Genomic DNA, 19,127 nt, shown 5'->3' with positions numbered 1-19,127 from the left:
CTTTCCAAAATCTGTTTCCTTATATTGTGGGTATGGACATCACTTAGTTTCCCACTAATGGATATACATTTCTGTTACCCGTTCTCCCTGAAATTTCTTGATGAATTTTGATAAAAGGTGGTTGGTTTGGTATATGTTTACTCTGTGATTCTGAACTCAAGAGTGTCTCACATTTTTATAGCAGAAAACATGACTCACCATACATGGATTCTTAGAATTCCTTTATTTTTGTTTAAAGCCTAAACTTGGAGATAAATTGAATTTTAATCTAATTTGGGCTTTATAATGGCTAACAGGAAGAAATAAAGTATATAGTGAAAGGGTCATAGGCACACACCATCAAACATCTGGATAAAATACTAGGTCAGTGCACAGGTGTTTTGCCCACATGAGCACAAGCTAAACATCTAGACAATAAGTATTAAGTTTCCCACAGCTGTTTGGTATCATGGACGAGACACAGACTTGTAATCAAAGTCACTTGTGCGTGGAATGCCGAGTTGATAAGTAAGTTGAAACTATTCTTCTATACGTCCCGAACACGGCCGGGAATAGGTTCACCCCCATCATTGTAGCAGCTGCCCACTGCGGCGCGCCCTCAGAGCAGCCAAGAAATTCACATCCACAGGCACGGACCTGGTGACTGTAACTTTTCTCTTTCATTTCTAAGGAATCCGTTGAAGTATCACAGGGAAATAGTTTTCCATCTATAGTTTGAGAGGTGAAAGATCTGCTTTAGAGATCTTAGTAAACACACATATTTCTTCCACATGTGGGACCTAGGGGTCTTCCTCCTCACCCCCATCTCTAATTTTTAGTGGAAAAAGTTAGTTCCTAACCCTACCAATGCATTTAATGTATAATTCAACAAAATTTCTTTGGCTTAAATACAGAACTAGCTTGGACTATAGGCCCTGATGAGTTTGTTAGATGGGTGTTCTCTGTGGGATGAGAGGACATTTTAAAGTCTGAAAGCTTTGTCAAGGTTTTTTAAAGCTGGCTATTAATCACACACACACAAATATATGTTTTTAATTACTCTATTTTTAACCTATTCTTTAAGGTACAGCTCAAATCCTACTACTTCGGGGAAGTCTTCTGAATTTTTCCTTTGGTAGTGCTGGTTACGCTTTGTTGTTTACTATCTGGAATTTTTCGTTTTTGTGCTGATGAAAGTGTCATATTGATATAATGGATGTCTATTTCCTGGTGAATAATTCTTCAGAAAAAATACAGAGAAAACTGGACTAAGCTACTCACTTTTTCAGAGGCCACTGAACTAGTGTCATGGACTTACAAGTAATATTGAGCAGAAATGTATACACCATTTTCTTAAAATGTAGTTAGCGGACCGACTCTATTATCTGCTTGCTTCCTTCCTGTGAGTACATTCAGCTTGCCTGGTGGGAAGCCATGTTGGTTCTTTAAGATGAATTTTGGAAAATTCATGAGTATAAAGCAGAGAACCCTTAACAAGAGCAGGGCTCATACTGGCGTGAGAACAACACCCTTTATTCTCACATTTTTACACTTTAGGAATTCTTCCTTTCTCTTCAGGTAGGAGAGATACACAGAAGATGGGCCATTCCCACAGGGAGAGTAGGCAGATCCCAAAGGGAACTGAATTGCCTTCCTGCTTAAAAGTGTCTCCATTGTGGGTCTATTGGGTGGCTTTGGATTAAAGCAGTTTTGCCAGAAGTTCCTTGAAGCGACGTAAACATAGCGGACAGTCAAGAAAAATCTACTTACAATGAATTATCCAGAGTAGTTCTCACACACACACACACACACACACACACACACACACTCTCTCTCTCTCTCTCTACCCTAACAAAATAAAAATCAAAGTGATTTTAATTTTTTTCTTTAATCTGCTCTGTATTTCCAGATTTTCATCTTAAATTTTTCATTTTCTTCTCAATACAAAGGTAAATTAAGAAAAATAGTAACCCACTTGTCCTCAAGGTGGCCAATATTTACAGCTTTGTATATATATCTGTATCCTTTTTAATTCAAACACTTTTTTGGGAGAAGGGGGGGTCACTGTTGTCTTTGTAAAAATAAGATCATAATATGAACATTTCTTTACATCATCTTTTTCTCTTTAAAATACAGCCTGGTCTCCTTTCTAGATCAACAGAAAGGCTTAATGTGTTCTTTTTTATTTGTGCATAACATCCCATAGAATAGATCAACCACGGTTTATTCAATCATTTAGTTACCAATAGACATTCAAGTGCTTTCTGATTTTGTCACTACAAAATAGGCCTGTATTGCTCTAATACTCTACTATAATCACGTAATACTTATATTAGAAAATACTATGTAAAATATAAAAAGAGATAATTAATACAGAGTCAAGAAGCACACTGAATCTGTTTGCTGAACAAACAGTAAATAAATGTATTAAAATGTTACCTGGGTGTGGAGCCACCAACCATTTCTGTCTTGAAATAATCATTTCATTGCAGGCCCTGTCTCCCAATGGAGCCTGCAAATGCACTGAGGTCAGGAACCACGCCTCCTTCCTCCTTGTCTCTTCCAAACTGCCGAGCACAGCCCTGCAGAGGGCAGGCAGTCCCAGACCCACACAATCCAACGTGCTCCAACACTGGGCTTGAAAGACAGCTGTTAAGATTTCAGAATGAAAATTTCCCATGTGTATAGTGTTGTAAAACTGGATTCCCAGGCCACATATATATTTATTTATTAAAATAAATTCTTATTTTAACCCACAATGAAGGTAAACTATATTACTTATATTGTCATAGTTTATTATTATTTCTGTGGTTAAAATATATTCTGAATTCCAAATGCGCATTTGCATGCAAAGAACCCTCCTCTCCTGTGTGTGTGTGTGTTTGCGCGAGAGCATGTAGGAGAGAGGGAGAGAGAGAGGGATAGATAAAGAGAGATTCTTTCCTTCACTGCCCTCAAATGAGATGTTTTCCCTCCCCTTCTGCTGATCTGGTTGTATGTGGAAACTGAGCAAGCAGAATAGGAAATGTGATGACTAAATATGAAAGTGCCAGAAAGACGAAATGCAAAAAGAACAAATTTAACAGAGAAGTTTGATATTTTTCTTAGAGTCCTCATTCATGTTTGAGATCTAAGAATTTGAATTTGATTGCTAAGAATATAGTAACGGAAATTTGCATATAAGTGAAATGAAAATTTATAATTAGAAAAATTTCTTTAGTTGTAGTAGATTTCCCTTAATTCTTATTCTTTTTCACATACCATATTTAAGCCATGATGTGAATCAAAGCAAAGGGTTATTTAAAAATTAATGATCATGGGATTTATCATTTATTAATAGCTATTTATCTGGACACATTATAAGAGACACATATGTCTTTTATATGTTCATTTGGAGAGTCAATATTTGAATTGTTAGGATAAAAACACAAATGCATTTGAAAAGATGAATGTTTTGATAAAATAAAAGATTAGGAGAAACTCCACGGCATTTGTAGGAAAAAATTATCTTCCATGTAACTTAAAGAGACATAGGTTTAAAAATTCTTAAAAGAATGTAGTGTAAGATATAAGATATGTTAATCAGTGCTTTCTTTTTGGAAGTTCCATGGAAAAAACTAGCTAAGACTCACAAGTCATTTATATAAACATCATATATCAAGAAATACTTTTCTGAAGTCACCTATACAAATTATTTAAAATTTTACATTAATAAAAGTAAAATCTGTTCTCAAAAAATGTCAACTTTTCAAAAGGAGAAAAAAATCATCCCTAGTTCCATCACCCAAAGACAACCGCTGCTAATGTTTGATGTAGTTCCATTTGGTTTTATTTACAAGACATCTTCGGGGTGGTCACACTGTACATATAAACTTTATTTTCCTTCTCCCCTCAATGTGGAGTAAATATTTCCTACTATCTACTTAAGTTCATCATAAGCAAAAATACCAACAAAGGAAAAGTGCGTATGCGGTAAAACACGTACGAACATTGTGAAAGATGACAGGCTTGGGGGTCACGTTTCTCCAGTTTCTCAATGAGGGAAAAAGGTCTGTCCAAACCTCAACTTTCATGAATGACCTCAACTGCACACATGAAAACCAGTAGTCATGATTCTTTGGTTCTGCATCACTGAAAAGATGAGAAGTTCTGATCAAGATGGGAAATAAAAACAAAGAAAAATGGGAGACAACTGAGCAAGTCAAGTGATGATGAGCCTGTAACGTTGGTACCTCTAAGATGGCCGGCTCTGCTCTATGGACGCTCACAACTGCCTCCCATCTCTTGGTGTCTGTATTCTTTCTCTCCTTCAATCTTTAGTGGTTTTCCACTTACAGTTGGTTGTGTTTTCTTTTTTCTCTCCGATTATCTGAAAATGAAGTAAAACTAACAGCCAGTTTTTGTGGCTGTTAGTTTTTAAATTAAAAAAAAAAAATTTTTAAAGCAACAGGACCTTCTCCCTAAATTAAGTCTTATTCAGAACCTCAATACATAAAACAGAAAAAAAGTTGACCTTTTTTGGTTGTCAAGAGAGGAGTGGTGCAGAAACCAGGATCCACAGCTTGAGGTTGCAAAAATACGTGATGGGCTGTTTAAACCAATATTTGCTTTCAAATTACAAAACGTTCAAGGCAAACCATGAAGTTTTACTTACGTCGATTGTTCTGCCAACAAAAATTCAGTCTTGTGAAAACGATTTATTACACAGGAGTTTCTGACAGAAAAAAAATTGGAAAAGTTTTAGAAATTAAAAAACTGAAATACTTTGGAGCCATTGAACTTTGGAATGAATATTGATTTTTGTGGTGACACAATCTCTGAAAATGATCACTGTTCACTCAAAACAGTCTGAGGAAAATGCCTGGAATTTATAGTTGAATATTTCTTCTCTTTTTCTTTCTTTTTTAAGGAGAGTTTCTTTAGGGGTAAAAAGAATGAAGTAAAAACTTCATTTCTGGAGATGGAAATCAGGGAGAAAGTTAACAGGAAATAAATATTTTAACTGAGGAATTAAAAATGAATATTAAATAGACAAAACTGGGGACGCCTGGGTGGCTCAGTCAGTTAAGCGTGGGCTTTTGGCCCAGGTCACCATCCCAGCGTCCTGGGATGGAGTCCCATGTCAGGCTCCTTGCTCAGCAGGAAGCCTGCTTCTCCCTCCTCCTGCTTGTGCTCTCTCTCTCTCTGACAAATAAATAAAATCTTTAAAAAAATAAAAAAGACAAAACTGTTTCAGAATATCTTAAGTGTGTTGTATTTCCTCAGTAAATTCAACATGTAATGAATTGAGAGGGCAAAGAAAGAACAGTTGTCAACTCTCCTAAGAAACCAACAAATTAAGAAACCCTTGCATTGCACTACTGAAGTGACAACTGGGAAATTTATAACATGACCTTTTAAAACCACAGAACTTGTGGAAATCTTCCCATTGATCCCAGAATAAAACCCAAACTCCTTGATCTGGTGTCTGCTCGCCTGCCTCTGCTCCAGTCCTTCTTACCCTCATTTGCAACTCTGAAGTCACATCTTCCCTTCAGTTTTCCAGAATTCCCCAGACCCTTTCCCTTCTAGAGCCTTTGTCCCCACTCCTTCCTCTGCCCCAGGGCTTTAGGGCACAATTGGTACCTGTTATGTGTTGCACTGCGTCCTCCCCATTCCCCCAACCAAATTCATATGCCCAAGTCCTAACCTTCAGTACCTCAGAATGCGACCTTACGCAGAAACAGGTCTCTGCAGATGTCATCAGTAAGATGAGGCGATACTGGAGTACTGTGGGCCTCTAATCCAATGACTGGTGTCCTTATAAAAAGGAGAAGTCTGGACACAGGCACACTCCCCGGAGAACACCGTATGAAGATGAAGGCAGAGAGCAGAGCTCATCTGTAAGCCAAACAATGCCCAAGACCCCTGGCAAACCACCAGCAGCCAGAAGGCACGGAGCAAATCCCTCCCTCAGCCGCAGAAGGACCCGACCTGTGCCACCTTGATCTTGGCCTATCAGCTCTCACAACTGCGAGACGATATATTTCTGTTCATTGAAGTTGCCTGGTTTGTGGTGCTTTGTTATGGCGGCCCTAGGAAACTAACACAGCATCCTGTAGTTCTTCTTCTTCTTCTTCTTATTTTTTAAGATTTTATTTATTTATTTGAGCAGGGGGAGGAGCAGAGGGAGAGGGAGAAGCAAACTCCCCGCTGAGCAGGGAGCCTGACGTGGGGTTCCATCCCAGGACCCAGAGCTCATGACCTGAGCCGAAGGCAGATGCCCAACCGACTGAGCCACCCAGGCGCCCCTATCTTCTTGTTCTTCAAGCTTTGACTTACCTGTCACTTTCTCCGAGGAACAGTCCTTGACCACCTAGACCCGCCAGTATTTTCAGTCAAAGCTCTTGTTTATTTCCTTCAAAAACACCAAGACACATCTGTAACTTTGTTGGTTGGGTTGTCTGGAATGTAAGCTCCGGGAGACCAGGGCTTGCCTTGTTCCTACCGCCCTCCCAGCAGCTCGAGTGTCCGCAGCATGGCCAAGCTCCGCACACAGGCCTGCGAAATGTCGCCCTCTCGCCTCAGAGGCCAAGGAGGCAGCGCCAAGAGTCCTGTGTTGTCAACTGTCACGCACATTTTGGATTTAGCGGAGGGGAAGTTTTTGGAAGAAGTCAGAGACTTAAAAACACTAGCAATGCTTTGTTTCATGACACTCTTCTGTCTTTCTGACTGGCAAATTTCCAAACATTTGCAAATAGAACGAAGGGGTGTCATTCAGAATGCGGGGACGTTTGGGAAGAAAGAGAACAGGCTGAGTGTCATCGAGCTTCATACACTGGAAGTGAGGAGCTGACAGAGAAAGACTGGAAGCTGTAACACAAAATTCTTCAAATATCCAGATCCAGTGAATTGTGTGGTTTGCTGAATTTACGTCAAAAACTTGAAATTTATTTCTCGTTTAAAATATTTTTAATACTTGAAACTATTATAGTAATTCTTTTCTAAAGAACCTCAAGACAGAACTATGGACGCCTTTTCCTTCTGACTTTCTTTTTTTTTAAGGATTTTATTTATTTATTTGCCAGAGAGAGAGTGAGGGAGAGAGAGAGAGAGAGTGAGAGTCCAAGCAGGGGAGTGGTAGGCAGGGGGAGAAGCAGGCTCCCCGCCGAGCAAGGAACCAGATGTGGGACTAGATCCCAGGACCCTGGGATCATGACCTGAACCCAAGGCAGACGCTTAACCCACTGAGCCACCCAGGGCCCCGTCCCACTTTTTAAAAAAGATTTTTATTTATTTTAGCAAAAAACAATGTATAAAGTTTACAAAATTGTAAACCTTCCTTTTAGACAAGATAATATCTTTCTCCCCACCCCAACACAAATACCCTGGCAATTTTCTTTGCTTTTATTTATTTACTTTAAAAGATTTTATTTTTAAGTAATCTCCACACCAAATGGGGGGCTTGAACTTGCAACCCCGAGATCAAGAGTCACACCCTACACTGACTGAGCCAGCCAGGCACCCCTATCCTGGCAATTTTAAAGAATATTTTTTCCCTTACTTCATCAGAACAGGACAAAATTAATATTTATTACTAAGGACTGGGCAATAGATCACTCAATTGAAATTCATAATTTTCAGAGGATAATTGCAACAAAATGAACCTCATTTCAGAGTTTCTAGTAAAGTGGGAGAAACCATTACATGAGGTAATAGTTAAGAATTTCTCCAACCTGATGCTTCTGATCCTTGAACTTTGATTGAAGGTTTTTTCTTTTTTTTATTATTATGGTATGTTAGTCACTATACAGTACATCATTAGTTTTTGATGTAACGTTCCATGATTCATTATTTGTGTGGCTTTTTCAATGTCATTAACAGTTCTGTTGTCTCAATTAAAATCTAACTCCACTGTATATTCAATGTGGACTTCACAATAATATTCTTTGGAGTTCAGGACTATAGTCTATGCCTCTGTATTGGTCCAACTGCTCTTGCAAGTGTGGAATATTCATTTTCTATGATTTTATAATCCCCTGAATTATAGCACCATGGGGGAGAGCCTCTGTGGCCAGGACAGAGTGGTACTGATAAGGTGAGAAGACTGGGCATCAATTGACAGATGGATGATGGGCTACTGATTTAATCAAAACTATAAATACTTAACAGTTTAGTGAGAGAGCCATTGTATTGCACATTCTTAACTTTAACGTACATTTCTAGAGGCTGTGGTTACGGATGGAGGGGATGCTGGGATACTGGGATGATGTAACGGAAATTAACATGCCTAAATACTAGACTGTAAGAACCCGACTCAGGAGCCAGAGATTTCCCATGTTTTTGGTTAGGTGCTATGTTCCCAGTGCTGAGAAGGGTTTGTGGGCACTTCATAAATGTTTGCTATTTGAATGATTATTTTATGAAACTGTTCTTGTTAGAAAAATAAATGAAAAACCCATCTGAAAGGGGTTAACCTTGAATGTATCTTTAAATTTCTGCCTTAGTTGAAATCCTTCAGGGCAAGATCAATCACTACGTGCCCAACTAATCACCACTCTTCCTCAACTTCCTTGAAAAGAAATTAGTCCTAACGCGTGTAGGTAGATCTTCTTTTAGAAGGTCCCATGCCACAGGTGAACATCAGCAGGCCTCACTCAGGAGATCACTCTGCTTTCATCATATAAGACTGCTTGAACAATGGTTTTTGTATTAGATCAAGGTGTCTGGTCAGATTTCTTTGGTATGGCAAAGGTTACTTTTTTTCAGAGACTTTCGAAAAGGTTATATTTTGCTATACTGGTCCATTTTCCACAGAGATTTATGACTGTATGTATCTAATCAAAGGGCTAAGATATATTTCTTGACTGTGTATCAATACCACATGGATTCTGGGGGCGTATTTACACTTTGGGTCTGTAGCGATAGGTCATCGAGGTCACAAGAACAGAGCGAAATTCATTCTACGCTTTATGTGTTTAGGGGCCTGAAAAATTGGAAACAGTACCCATGCCTCAGGGAGCTTCACGGGGCTCAGGAAAGGCAGGAGTCAGTGATGTCTGCCAGTTTGCTGGTGGGTCAGTGAGGTGACAAATATACAAGGTTGTTGGGAAAGATGTGATGAGTTTAGTTTTAGACATGCATAATTTGTTGAGCCCGAGAAACATCTAGGAGGTAATGCAACCAGCCCTCAGAAGCTACAGACTTTGGAGCTAACGCCAAATAGAGCTAGCTGAAGCTTTGGGCACGAGTGAGAGCACTCAAAGAGAAAGCACGTGGAATGAGAAAATGGAAGGGTTTAAGATGGAATGTCTGGAAACACCATAATTGAGTGGGCTGGCAGCAGAAGAGGAGCCAGCCAAGAAAGAGAACAGGATACAGGGAAGTCACACAGACATGGAAAATGGGCAGCACAACCGGCATTACTACATGAGACACAGAGACTGCGTCGATGAGGCCTGGAAATGGCCCTTTAGAAAAATTAAAGAAGGAAATACACAAAAATATCAACAGCTCAATTCCTGACTGGTGAGATTCCAGCTGGCTTCTTTTCCTCTTCCAATTTTGCTGCATTTTCTGCATTCTGTACAATAAATATCAGTTATAATATATTAAAAAATAAAATACTCTAATAAAGTCTAAAATATTTCATGAGAAAAAAAGGGCAATCATTAATTACAAAGGGTAATTATTAATTCACCAGTATTTGAGCACCTGTGTGCTGGGTACCACGTGAAGGATAAAACGACGCACAAGAGGCTGGCTCTGTTGTTTTACAGGAAGGAATGGCAGCTGGTTTGATAAGGGACGAGTGAGGGCTCGTGGGGCCCAGTGGCAGGAGATGAGGCTGGCAAAGTAGCTTGGTGCCGGATCATAATGGATTTTATATGTTTTGTTAAATAATATGGACTTTATGGGGTGCCTGGGTGGCTCAGTCGGTTAAGTGACTCTTGATTTTGGCTCAGGTCATGATCTCAGGTCATGAGATGGAGCCCTGCGTCTGGCCCCGTGCTGGGTGTGCAGCCTGCTTAAGATTCTCTCTCTCTCTGCCCTACCCCCTTCCCACCTGTGCTCACTCTAGCGCGTTCTCTCTAAAAAAATCAAAAATATATGGACTTCATTCTGAAAGCTACAGAGACGCTTATGAGAGGTAGATTTAGGGCTGGAATCGTGCTTTATTTGAAGTTAATTTCCCACTGAATTGGACGGCAGTGTGGCCAGTAGCCCGGAGGAGCACAACGGTGGGCAGGGCTGGAAGCAGCTGCATAAGGCAGGTACAGCGGGGAGGGAAAAGGGGCCGGGTCCACACGTTTGGGAGTAAAATCAACAGGTCAGGAGGATGCTACCGACTGGATATATGTTGGGGAAAGAAGACATCAGGAATGACTACTGGGGTTTTCAACTTGGGTCCCTAGGTGGGTAAAGAGTGACAGCTGCCATACAGACTTTGTCTATAATGACTCTCAGTGCCTGTAGCGGCCAGTGTTCTATGAAATGAGAAAGCAAGTGTCTGTGTCAGTATTATAGGAGAGGGGAGAAGCAGCAATGTGTGTACATGAGATCTATTTCTGACATCACAGCCACAAAACAGAATCCTAAACACTCAGCTGTCTCCTCATCACATATGCATAGTCAGAGACTTTTCTTTTTTCCAATCCATAGAAATCAATACTTCTGTGGCAAAGAGGGAAGTTGGAGCCATGTGTTTAGAAGTGTTCACATATAAATAGCTATGGCCTCCCAGGAAGGGTCTTTCTGGGTTGGGTAGAGAAGTTTGGGGGAAGGCTGATTAAATTGCATGTGGGGGAAGAAAGAGGTGTAATTATATGAGAATTGATACTGTTAAGCCAAGGGACCCAGAAGTGGTAGGTCCCAAATGAATTGTATGAGCATGAACGAACACACCTTGAAGGTGACAGGTGCTGTACTTGTATGCTTGCATTGTGTCATGCATCTAGGTTTCACGGCATGGAAAACTGAGGCCTTAGGTCATGCCACTTGGCGGAGCGTGCCCAGCTGCTAAGTTGAAGAGGTCAAATCTGAATCTGGCCGAAGGTGTCGCAGTATGAAGCCCCTGTCCTGGACGGGCCACGATGAAGACATCAGAAGTACAGTTAACTCACACCCTTTAGCATCTCCTCCTGCAGTAAAGTACTTTCTGTTGCGCGGGCGATAATTCAGTCCCGGGTGCGCTGCTGTAGACCGACCAGGGCAGGGCCTCCCTTATCGCCCTCGCCCCCAAACAGAGAGCCAGGTGGTGCCCGAGATGGCGGCAGCCCTCAAAACGGTTACACCCTCAATTCCCGATGAGGGTTCAACTAAGGTTAGGGTCGCGAGTCCTCGCCTGGCCCAGTTCTTGCATCCGTATCTAAGTAATGCTGTCTCGCCAGTTCATTGTTCCTTAGTCCTCGGAGGCGGGCATGTTAAGCGAATTCTTACCCACTCTGAAAACAGCGGTGCTACACACCCCTTACACCTGCCCCCCACCTGGATGACAAGCGCCCCCTCTGCTCCCCTGCCGCCCTCCTCCTCCTTCCTCCCCACCTTCGGGTAACCCCGAGGAGGGAGGCTCAGGTACCCGCCTTCCTCTCCCACCGCCGCGAGCTTCTGGCCTGAAACGGTGCTGGCGCCGGGTCGCCCCCGGCCCCCCACCCCTGGCCCCCCACCCGGCTCCGAGTGCGTGCGCGGCGAGGGTGAGCGTCCCGGGGTGCCAACAACAGACTCACGAGCAGCCGCTTGTTGCTCCCGCTGCCGCGACGTGGGGAAGTGAAAATGAAATTGACTTTTCCGAGAAATGATGACAGCTGCGCGGGCCGCCAATGAGCGGCCGCGGCGAACTTCCGCACCTCCCGGCCGGCCGCTCGCGCCCTCCCTCCGCCTCCACCGCCCGCTTGCACAAGCTCGAAACAAACACTGGGGAGGAAGGGCGGAGGGAGGAGGGCGGAGGGGGGAGGCGAGGGAGGGAGGGAGCCAGGCCGGGAGGAGGGCGGGGGGTGGGGGGATTTCCAGCCTCAGCGCTTCGCAGTTTCCTCTCCTTGTTTTGCTTTCGATCTGGACTGTTCTCAGGCAAGCCGGGGAGTAACTTTTAGTTTTGCTCCTGCGATTATTCAACTGACGGGCTTTCGTTTCCATTTCACACACCCTAGCAACACTTAAACCTTGCGGAATTGTATTGGTAGTGTGAAAAAGCACACTGAGAGGTAACATTTTTCAAATAATGGTTGTGACTGTGCGTGTGTGTTTTTCTCGAGGGCATGTTTGTGAGGACTGGAGGGGATGTGTGTGCGCGCGTCCTGGTGCTTTGACACAGTGTTTTGCAGACGGAAAATGCTGGGGTTCATAAATATTAATACGGATGTTTGGAGGGACAGTCGGCGCTCCTCGGGATCATCTGATTTTAGGGGAAGCAGGTTCTGCTGCTGCTGCTGCTGCTGCTGGGGCTGCTAAGGCTGCGAGGAGGAGGAGGAGGAGGAGGTAGAGAGGGAGGCGGAGGAGGAGGAGGTTGGTGGAGGTTTAATTTCACTTTTGGATTTGCAGATGCGGAGAGGTGGCTCCATGGACGCAGACCTGCTCTGTGTGATTCTGCGCCCCAGGTGCTGTGTGTGTGTGGGTGCAGGTCCGCTGGAGTCGGGCCTCCTTTTACAACAGAATTGTCGTGTGCATGTGTGTGCGTGTTTACAGACGCCGTCGCCACCAGATCCGAAGGAGGGGAGCGGGTCTTTCTCCGGGTCCGGCAGCGGCGCCTCTCGCCGGGCAGTCCCAGCGTAAATAAGCCGGAGCCCGCCGTCCGCCCCGCTGCCTGCGCCCCGCGCCCGGGCCGGGAGAGGTGCCTTGCGCCGCGGCGAGACGAAACTTGGTGGGGCGCCCCGCAGCGGCCCCAGGGCTCGTCCGTCCGCCGGACTGGGGGAGCGGCCGCGGGCGTCGGGTGCCAGCGGCCGGAGGCGGCGGGCGGGCTCCGAGCGGGGCTGGGCGCCGGGCCTGGGCGGCCCGGCCGGCTTCCTGGGAGCTGGGCCGCTGCCGCCGCCGCCGCTCCGGAGGGACGCCGGGTCCTCCTTTCCGCCGGCCACCGTCCGGCCTGGCCCTGGGGCTTTGTCACTGCACTTGTCCAGGCGCGCTGGGGGCTCCGGCGGCGCGTCCCGGGAGGGCGCCGCGCGGAGGGGGTCATCCGCCCCGGCCGCGGCCTAGCGCCGGGCGCCGGGCGCCGCCGGGTCCCCGCAGGCGCCCCCGGGGCCGGCCTGGCGCGCTGGGCCTGACCCGCCTCGGCTACGGAGCGAGCGAGGTGGGGGCGGGGAGCCTCCGGGGACCGAGCGGCGCCCTGCTGGCAGGCGTGGGGGCGGGCGTCCCCTGGGGGTCCAGGGGCGCGGGCAGCGGCGGGGTGGGGACGCGAGTGCCCGCCCCGCGCCCTCCGACCCCGCTCTGGGCGCCGAGTGGCATTCGCCCGCCGGCCGAACGTGGTTGGTGCACAGCCGTGGCCGCCACTTCCTTTCCGCCTCGCCGGCCGGGCTCGCCCACCGAGCGCTGCCCGCCGCGGCCAATCGTGGCGCCCGCCCGCCCGCGGCCGCGCTCAGTGCCCCGGCCTGGGGGCCGGCCCCCGAGAGGGGCTCGGGAAGCCTCCGCAAGTTCCAAGGGCCTCTGGATGTAACTACATCCCCTCGCCAGGACGCGCCGGCTTCTGTCTTTGGCCCCAGGTCTCGGTACGTTTGCAGCCCTACCCCCTTGCCCTGTTAGAGGGGGAGAAGGGAAGGAGGCTGGCAGCCCGAGCTGGGCGCGGAGACCGTGTTCCCGGCGCCCGCTGAGGCGCCCCGGTCCGTGGGTGTAGGCAGAAGCCTCGGGCATCAGCTGTGAATGTGCCCCCTGGGACTGGCAGTCGGGGTGGTCAGAGAGGAGCGGCGCGGCTTTCACTCGTTTGCAACCCCTTAGAGGAGTGTTTGGAACTTGGGAACGTTTTTACCCGCTCCGTCCTTCTTCAGCCTCCTCCCTCCAGCGCGGGCGGTGGGTAGTGCTCCCCGTCCTTGGTTAGGGAACAAGAAAACGCAGAGTCTTTCTAGGGGAGGAAAAGTGCTGGCATTTGCCTTCTTCCCCTGGCCTCCCTGTTGCTGTGACTTGGTCTGCTTTTGATGAATGGCTAGGGAGGGTGGAGGATAGTTACATTTCCTGTTGTGGATTTTCAGGAATCACCAAGGCTGCTGTCAAGCCTGCAGTCATTTATTAGTTTTCAGACCGGTTGCAAATTGCATTGGCGCTTAGGACCCTGCACTTTTTGGTGCTCGCAGGGCAGGTGCAGACAGGGGTCTGGTGACAGACTGAGTTCGAAAGGTGGATCGTCTTGATGTTAGACAGATGCGCGCTCCCCTTCCAGGACGTGGAGGGTGATCCCTGTTTCACTTCAGGGTGCGCACAGATTCAGGATTCTCTAGTTTTCCCAACGCCCCATCCTTCCTTTTTGAAGGGGGAAGGGGTAGAAATAGAAACCTAAAATATCCTGGAAAAAATGGTCTTTTCTAAGGAAACTTTGGATATGGAATATTTAGCAATTAAATGGGCATTTCTGTGGGGTAACCTTGGAACATCTATTGATTGATAGATGGCAAAGTCCAGAATTTCGCTGTAATTAGTGAATGATTATAATTTATAACTCAGCCTGTTGTGTAAGAAGTTAGATTTTGGCCTCTTGGATTCAGGAGTTCTGTTCTATGATGATTCGTAATTGCTTCCAAATATTAAACATTTATATACTTCATCCTTGGTGAGTTGTCTTTTTTCTTTTGATCTTCAAAAGTTGAAGATAATTTTGCATATTTCAGACTGACTTACCTGTAAAAATGTCATCTTAATCAAAAGTGAGGGTTTGTAGTTAAATTGGAAGCAAATTATGGCAAAGAAATTGCCCTAGAGTACTGACAGTTCTATGACCCATGGCCCCAGTTTTCTCTTACTCTGCCTTCCGAAGTAGTTTATTAGGCAGATACTCAATATACCAAAGCTAGGTAAGGCCGTTAAACTCAAAACTAGTAGTGGAACACTCGAGACTTCGGATACTTAACTTTTGATGTGCATCCATTGCTTCGTGTTTGCAAGGACACTGTACTTTTATTCTTAGGATTGTCGAATATGAGCTCTGTTGTTTCTAGAACATTTTCACACAGTTTCCTTTTGATAGAGAGCAGAACTCTAAATGGGGTATCTGGGACATGGTTCTGTTTTGTGCTTTGTACCAAAAAGGGCGTGAAGCAGATGAAGGACGTTATTTATTCATTTAGTAATATTCCTGGGACATTCACTAGGCACCAGACACAGTGCTAGGCTCTGTGGGTTCAACTGGGAACAGGAAAACAACTTCCTCACCCACTGGGGAAGTTGTATTGTGGTTGGTGAGCTGGTAATACACAACCAAAAGATAAATAACAGTGATTACCTTTTGGGGTTAGTTCTATGGAAGGTGATTATGATAGTTAACTGCCTATCTGATAGGGTTACTTTGGGGAACAGATGAGATCCTGTGTATGAAAGAAGGTGGTGTAAGTTACAGCAGTCTGCTAATGTGTAAGGCACTAACTTTCAGAATCCTGTCATTATTATTAATAGGAAAAGGCCAGGAAATCGGGACTGTGGATTGAACACTGACTTTCTCTTACAGAATTTGCGGCGAAAAGGGATTTACTTCTTCCAAGAGTATATGGATAATGGCAAGGAATTAAACACAGAATAGCTGTTTTTTATGTAAAACATCAAGGAATTTAACAGTGAAATATAATATTGTCAGTGAATTTTTTCCTGTCAGAAGAGAAGTTAGATGGTATCCATGGAGATGAAATGATATGGAAATAACAGTGATACCAATGTATTGTTTTCCTCTCTCCATATATATATATGTATGTATGTATGTATATGTATATGTATATATGTATATGTATATATATAAATCTTTTCAGGCTCAGTGTGCTTTAGTCTGAATTTCCTTCGTTGCTTCAGACTCTTTAATTCATTATCTTTATTACAGGTACGCCCCTAGCTGATTGTAGTATTTTGCTATAACATCTTTAAGGGAATTGGGTTAACTTTAATTTATTGAATGCTTAGTGTATGCCCAACACTACATATGTGAAAATAAATATAATAAACATATATATTTTTTATAAAATATAACCTCTAAAAAGTACATAAAGTAATACATAAAGAGAATGTAAATTGCTGTGACGTGTCAGTATTATTAATAATCAGTTCTTCTCTTCGTCAGTATGGGACATAAGGTTCTTCTCTCACAGGGGATAGCAGGTCAGGGCTTTCTGCGCATTTGGCCCAGATGTGTCCTGTTTTTGTCCTGAGTGTGATCAATATCGGACGCATAATGTCTGCCCAAGGCAGGGTTGAGGGATGGCCCTCAAGGAAGTGGCTGGTGGGAATGGAAGCGAGGAAGTTTGAATAAACCTCGATTTTTCAGCAAAGATTGATAAATTCTCTCTAGGCTCCAGATTTCAACGTGACGCCAGTATTTTGTGTAATATACCAAGGGACATACACCGGCAGCAGATCCAGCTGTCTGGCACCTGATGCCAAGCCCTAGCCTGTCCTGAGGACTCCACCAGGCCCCGTGGGCTGCAGGCAGCAGGCCCCCAGCTGCCAACATTTTACCTTCAAGCATCCTTTTTAAATGATTTTCTCCCTCACCAGTTCCATCTTTTGACAAACTGTCACTGAAATAGATTGTGTTTGGTTAGGAAGACTTTGATGCCTGTTTTTATTATTAGAATTGCATAAGACTTCCAGGCAGAACTCCTGGTTGACCTGGGAGAATTAGCATCCTCGACTCTGGTTGATCTAATTCCAATCCAAAGTAGAGAAACTTGACATTTTAGATCCCGGGCAGCCTTTTTTTTTAGATGAACTCATAGTCCCCGTAGGATTTCTGAGTTCTGAAACAAGCCCAGGACCCCTGCTGGCAGCAGGCGCTTTGAATTCTGCTGGGGATCCAGGGATCCCAGGATGTGAACCATTGTAGTAACCCGGGAAATTATTTTATTGAATGAACACAAACCTGTACCCTTCTATCACTAATTTCTTAAATACTTGTTGACAGCCAGCTGTGTTCAAGGCTCTGTGTAGTGCAAGGTTCATGAACTCAAGCGTCCAGAGGCCTGGAGTTGACTTTCAGCCCTTCCATTCGCTCTCCCAATCACTTCTCCTTTTGGCACCTTAGTTTTCATGTCTGTAAAATGGGGTGCGTAGTGCTGTTAGCTATGGGGTGTGGGGCTCGTGTGCGTCTCAACATCACCTGGGCAGAGGGGGCTCTCAGAAGCCACTAGGATCTTCTAGACTTAAGACTGTCTACAATGCCTTCCTCTCCTTGATTCTTTCACCCAAAGTACCCCCCCCCCCCATAGCCAGCCTCTCTTATCTGCCAGGGCCTTCTGGATCCCTGTCCCTCAGATGTGTGGGCCAGAGTGAAGGCAGAGAACCACCGAATCAAGGATTCCTTCTAAGGGCCAGATCGTTTATTTCTCTATTATCTCAGGCCATGCTATGCAGACCTGTGTTCCACATTTTAGACAGGGCTTTGAGTTGGGAATCCGTGGTCACTCTCCATTGGCTCTGCTTTTGTTGACCTTGGTTGTCATATGAAAGAGATATTAGTGTGATGGTTGTAATCCTTTGAATTTTCCATTCTGAAGAGGCAAGAAGGACTTTGTTTTATGGGTATGTCTCTTGGTCTGGGAAGGCCATAAAGAGTTATGGGTCTGTTTTTTGTTTGTTTCTGTTTCAGCTCATATTCCGCTTTATCGGTGTAGTATTCAGCTCTGATAAACAAGAGAAAACTGGAGTCGAGCATCGTCCCCATTTTTATGAGAGACAAGGCTTGTGCGATTCTTTCCGATGAGGGATTCTGAGCATGTTTATCTCAAGGGCAAGGCCAGTGTCGTTCAACAAAATATCATAATTTAGGATTTTGTGTGATAAAGTTCTGTCGAATTTTATTATACCAATATTTTTGGGAGTTAAGTACTTGCTATGTAATTTTCATAAGTAATTTCTTTTCAGGCATACTTAGCAATCTGTTGCTGCACTCGCACACCCAGTGTGATGCAAGCAAAGATGAGCTTCCACTTTAATTTGTTCTTATTGAGCTTATAAATGTCAGGTTTGTGTAGGATCTAAAGAAATGTTTTATAGATCGAATACACTGTCCTGGCCCCGTAATCTTAGAATCCTACTGACTTGCCCATTTCATGAGGTTGACATTTTGACTTAGAAGGGACTGCATACAAATTGCTTTTTTTCAAGTAATATCTAATGTGTTTTTTTGAAGAGAGCTTTTTTTGTTCTCCTTACCCTAGAATTATTGAACCGGATGAGAAGAATTACAGTGTTGAGAAGAGTGTCCTAACACCTGGGTCGGGTGTTAGCGGGTGTGTGGATGGGTGGGATAGGAGTGGGAGGGCATTGGAAGGTGACATTTTTGGGGGGTGAGGTGATGAAAAGAGACAATAAGGTGTAGGGTGGAATAGTGCCTCCTGAATTCTGGAGTGGGAGGGGAGAAAAGAGGGAATCAGGCAGGTGGATTTTCTGTCTCGTTAACCAATTTCGGGGTAGCAGGGAGCAAGTCGGTAGTTAATTGATAGGAACTCAAGGTCATGTTGGCATACTAGAGGACCCCCCCCCCCAAATCCGACTTTGGAATTAAGCTTTTTTATCCTGCGGGAGGTAAAGTCTGATGGGAAACCGCTAGGCATCAGCTGACTTTAGGCAGGCGAACAGGAGGTTGCGGGTAGTTATCCCTTGGGCATGGTTGAAGCTTTTTGAGGTAGGAGTGCTGGGCCTGGAGTGGGTGGAGGAATTGCTACCCCCTACTGGAGGCCTCAGACTCCATCCAGAATTGCCTTTGGAGGCAACCATGGGCCCCGAAAGGAAGATACGTGGTGATACAAATTTTTAGAAATATTGTCATCGCTCTCTTAGACCCATGCTGGTCTTCCTCCCTGCTGTTTTATCTTCTGTCAGGTTGTAGGAGGTGACTAGGCATCAGGAAAGCAGAATGGGCCGATTCTGTGTTCCCCTAAAGAACAGGTGACAAAGTTAAGGTGAGCTGCCAGTGCCATCACTGGGTCAGTCCCGTAGGTCACTGATGGTGAAACTAAGTACTCTGTGGCAGTTGGGATTGTATGTTGAAATGA

At 44.9% G+C, this 19,127-nt stretch overlaps 1 protein-coding gene and 1 long non-coding RNA gene across 27 annotated transcripts in view; one reads left to right on the top strand and one right to left on the bottom strand.

The window, feature by feature from the left end:
- Positions 1-204: 204 nt before the first annotated feature.
- Positions 205-11,699, bottom strand: LOC103680995. 24 transcript variants are annotated; one of them, XR_005838280.1, is made up of 8 exons: positions 11,685-11,699; positions 6,301-6,376; positions 5,678-6,061; positions 4,634-4,693; positions 4,212-4,385; positions 3,969-4,110; positions 2,419-2,628; positions 205-707 (listed from the first exon to the last, which is right to left on the bottom strand). It is a non-coding gene; the product is annotated as an uncharacterized LOC103680995 (long non-coding RNA). The 24 variants fall into 24 exon arrangements; XR_005838283.1 differs by having other exon boundaries at positions 5,678-5,859; XR_573218.2 differs by lacking the exon at positions 11,685-11,699 and adding an exon at positions 10,864-11,414.
- A 278-nt stretch (positions 11,700-11,977) lies between these two features.
- The window catches only part of IRF2 (interferon regulatory factor 2), an 80,131-nt gene continuing 72,981 nt past the window's right edge, over positions 11,978-19,127 (top strand). Inside the window, exon 1 of one of the 3 annotated variants that reach the window (XM_008710493.2) lies at positions 11,978-12,158. The gene's annotated coding sequence lies outside the window, so the exon portion shown is untranslated. Of the gene's footprint in view, positions 12,159-12,454; positions 12,552-13,516; positions 13,653-19,127 lie in introns of those variants that run through there. The other 2 variants (XM_008710494.2, XM_040643378.1) reach the window with 2 other exon arrangements.

Source organism: Ursus maritimus, unplaced genomic scaffold, assembly GCF_017311325.1.
Source record: "Ursus maritimus isolate PB19 unplaced genomic scaffold, ASM1731132v1 scaffold_28, whole genome shotgun sequence".
NCBI lineage: Eukaryota > Metazoa > Chordata > Mammalia > Carnivora > Ursidae > Ursus > Ursus maritimus.
This window is presented reverse-complemented; position numbering and strand designations above follow the sequence as displayed.